At 39.2% G+C, this 4,127-nt stretch overlaps 1 long non-coding RNA gene across 1 annotated transcript; it reads right to left on the bottom strand.

Moving 5' to 3' along the window:
• Positions 364-3,367, bottom strand: LOC110395337. The gene is made up of 3 exons (XR_002436341.1): positions 3,331-3,367; positions 1,714-1,779; positions 364-698 (listed from the first exon to the last, which is right to left on the bottom strand). It is a non-coding gene; the product is annotated as an uncharacterized LOC110395337 (long non-coding RNA).

Below are 4,127 nucleotides of genomic sequence, written 5' to 3'. Positions count from 1 at the left end.
AATATCCTCCAGTGATTTATGACGTCACTCAGAAGACATCATTCTAACTTTGCAAATTCTTTACAAGACTTCGCAATGTTGCTGAATATACCAGTAAGTAAAATGTGTCATTCTGACTGTCTCCATTGTACAAATTGTCTCTCTGTATCGCTGTTGGATAGACTGGTTATAGGACAGTGCATTGGTTAATGTTAGCTATTTCTAAATTCATCTTCTCACTCAACTGGTGTATTTCAGCCTCTATCAGATCTTTCTTACTGGAAGAATGTGTTGTAAAGAGGTGTGGAACATATTTGGTTGAAGTGTTTGACAATTCAATAAACTTGATAACAGCTCAAAGGACCCAAGATTACTGTCTCCAGAGTTTCTTAGTCACTTATATTTAGAAAAAAATATGTAGACTCCTTTTAATCTGAGTTACAGTGACTTCAATTTCTCCATAACAATTACTAATAAGCACTGTAGTTGGCACACAATGTCCACATTCTTTTATAAATGCCAGGAGAATTGCTTATACGAATGTCTCTTTGTATTCTGTCTCCCACAGAACAGCAGTCTGCACTGAGGAATAATTCAGAGTACATTAATACTAGCAGAATGCCCGATGCCAAGGGGAGGATGGACCGTCATTTTTCTCCAAAGGGCTCCAGGTGTGATGGAGCAAAAGGGAAGCACCAATCTGTTGTCTTCTGCTGGAGCTGAAGGAAAAGAAAATGAGTTAATGGACAGGCCTAAGACTTATTCGACTTACTTGTATATATTCTTTTATGAGAAGTGGGTTGCCTCTTCCAAGAAGCAGAAATGTTAAGATGTTGAAGAAGATTTAAGTTTTACAAATGTGTAGAAACGTGGCACAGCTAATTATGTCTAACTGTGCATTGACTCTTTGCCATCATTAAGTCAATAACTTTGGTTTGCAAATGCTGGAGTTTTAGACAAACAACTATATGTGAGAGAGTCTGCATAGAGCTTTTCTTACTGGTGTTAGTTTTCACAAGGCAAAGAGCAGAACTTATTAGCAAAAGTGTGGTTGTGGCACTAGAAGAGCCCATAAACCCCAAGCTGGATGGGCTAGCAGGGCAATTTATGCTGCAAGGCAGTTCTGTAGAGCTTCGGTAGCCTTTCAGTCCCACAGAGTAAACATGAAACACATGATACTTCTCAATCTCCAACCAGAGAGAAAGTGCTCCTATAGAAACTAGTAAGTAGCCAGTTACCCTAACAGTTGTCTCACCAAGGAGCTACGGAGGAGAACCATGAATAGTTACCATACTAGGGAGAATGGGAAACCATGTGCTTAGTCGCTCTTTTTTTCTCTTTGTAACTAAAGAGTTGTTCTTCAAGTTTGTGAGTAAGGGAAGAAAATTAGCTCCCAGCTTCTGCTTATCCTCACAGACCTGCTCATGAGGGCTTGAGCAGTTCTCATTAATCATCCCAAAAATTTAGTCCATACCTCCATGATGACCATCAAGCATAGAATTTTTTCTAGGACAGACAAAACCTTTGGGATGAGAGTCTAGGTTTGCTTTTTTATCTGTACAATTCAACTAACATAGCCAGCTAACCATTAAAATAAGATTTCTCTAATCAGAGCTTGTTTCTCTCAATCTCTGGCACCTCCACTGTGGATCTGGAAGGAATTTGCTTAAACTTGCCATCATGGCTATTTCACGCAAGAGGTTTCTAGAGAGACAAATACATCAAATTTTTTACCTGTTTTTTTTTTTTTCTCAACAGGAAGGCTTAGATGCTAGCATGTCATTTTCAGACAAATTTAACCTGAAAAAAATAACATCACAGGTTAAAAAGAGATTTTTACCACTCCATAATGTAGGAGTGAATACGTACTACACAGGTAAACTACAGTTCAAGGTATAATGTTAGTTTCAAATACTGTATTGTTTTGTGAAGGCTCGTACTATAATGTGATCTCTCAAGAGACAAGGACTCATAATGTAGGGCTGTGCAAAGATTCTTCCAAAAATAAATAATCAATAGAGAGCTACCCTACCGAGTGATAATATTGCAAGGAAACATCGTTATGGAAAAATACTTCATCAGGCCACAACAAAAAGAAAGAAATGATTGTTAAAACTGCAAGATGTGCAGTAAGACTGGGATCAGAGCAGGAACTGGTAAGTAAAACTGAAAAATATTAAATTGCCCTTTTTCAGATACAGAGTTATGGGGTCTGCACTGCTTCTCTTGCACACGTACTTGAAAGCATTAGGAGTGACACAAAGAATGCAAGATCAGAAGCCTGCAGCAAAAACAGGGCTCAGCTCAGACGCTCAGGGAGTTTATGTTCTATCTGCTAAGATAAATTAGAATAACAAATATTGTGAGAGACTAGACAGGAGTTCACCTTGTTAAGTAGTTACGGTTTGTGCCCCAAGTAGAAACATAAACTAACAAGATTACGCCTGACTTAGAAACAGGCAATTCTTGAAAGAAATAATGATACATTTCTGTCTTCATGTGCACCTTTAAGTGTGTATTCTTTAAAGAGTTAGACTTTTTTAAGATGAAGATTTCACTGTTTAATTCATTATTTATATTAGTGTTTGCATCAATATTTCAAAGCCATCGACCATCTGTGAAATGCAAGTTTAAAGTCAGAGAAGCAACTATATGAAAATGTATTTGAAAATATGAAATTGCTGAATAAAAAAATGAATGCGACCAAAGTTCATGTTCTCTACATATAAACTTCAGTAGTAATACAAATGCTAAGATAGCAAATCTCAGAGGCCAAGTCTTCTTTTGGTTGACCCTGGAATCATTCTGTGGGCCTCTCTCCATGCTCTTAGGACTAGAATCTTGGCCTTAGGGATATTAGATATTTTAAACCTGGCAGCTCTCAACCTTCTCTTTTCTCTCATGAATCATAGAGGGACTCTGTCAAGATAAACGGCATATACCCACAGTTTCCTTTCCCCATTATGTAAAACTGTAAAACATCTCACACAACTGCCATTATGCAGCACCTATTTATTCTAATTAATAATTGTCATGGTATTATCTAAGGGTCTGCGTCCATGACAACGGGGACAGGCCCGGAAGGAAAAAAAAAGAAGAGAAAAGAGGAAAAGAGAAAAAAAAATTGTCGGCGGGTAGGGGCCGGCCCCGAGCGGTCTGGCGGCTAAAGCGGCAGGGAAGCCGCGGACCGCACCCTGGGGAAACAAAGGGAAGAGGGCAAAAAGCAAGGGACTCGTAGGCGGATCTAACACAAAAAACAGCTGCACCAATCTGAGGAGGAACAACTAATTTTACTAAATATATCAAAATGAGGCTAGTAGAATTAGAGAGTTTACAGGCTGAAAATCTTACACAGTAAACTGCAGGAGGACCACGTGCTTTCTCCGCCGGGCAGAAAGGAACAGACCCCGCGTCTCCCAGGCGGCTTCACCACCCCTTCCAACACAAAGACCCCTGGGGAGTGCACCTCCTCCCCTCCCCCTCGGAGAGCCACACACACCAAAAAAGGCAGTTAGCAATAACCAGGGAATTAACTCTTTAACTGTCCGTGCTTTACATGATGTAATGATGTGGAATACCGACAACAAAAATCACAATACCATAACAATAATCTTTAGTTCTTTCAATCATAACAAATAGATCATGGTAAATAAAATTGTTGTAATGCAGCTTTCTTATGTGAGCATCAAGATATTATCACAACGATCAGCATAGCCACAGAGCAATAGACAAGACACTGAAACAGCAAATATCTGAGATGTTGCTGGTGCTGGTGCTGCTGTAGCTCCTCAGTCTGGAACAGATACGGAAGACATGGCTGCAGCAGCTGGTAGGACGCAGATGGCCAGCTGAGGCAGCATCCCAGAAGCCAAAATATCTCATGGTTCTCTACCGATATGCTTTATTTAGCCGATATTTGATATCACAGCAAATTATTTTCTGTCTGCTCTAATTTTTATTATTGATATAGGACACCAAATCCCCTCTTAGTGTTTTATTGAGAGAATCTTTCAACTTTGCATCTTCCAATTCTAGCCAAAAATTTTGATGGGATGCTAAAGCAGAGTTTTCATTTTTTAAACAGTGAAACTGTGGATGTGTATTATTTGGACTCAATCTCTCAAAAATGTATCCTGGTTTTCTACTAA

This window comes from Numida meleagris, chromosome 3 (assembly GCF_002078875.1).
Source record: "Numida meleagris isolate 19003 breed g44 Domestic line chromosome 3, NumMel1.0, whole genome shotgun sequence".
NCBI classification, from domain to species: Eukaryota; Metazoa; Chordata; class Aves; order Galliformes; family Numididae; genus Numida; species Numida meleagris.
The sequence above is the reverse complement of the archived record's forward strand: the minus strand, read 5'-3'. Positions and strand labels throughout refer to the sequence as shown.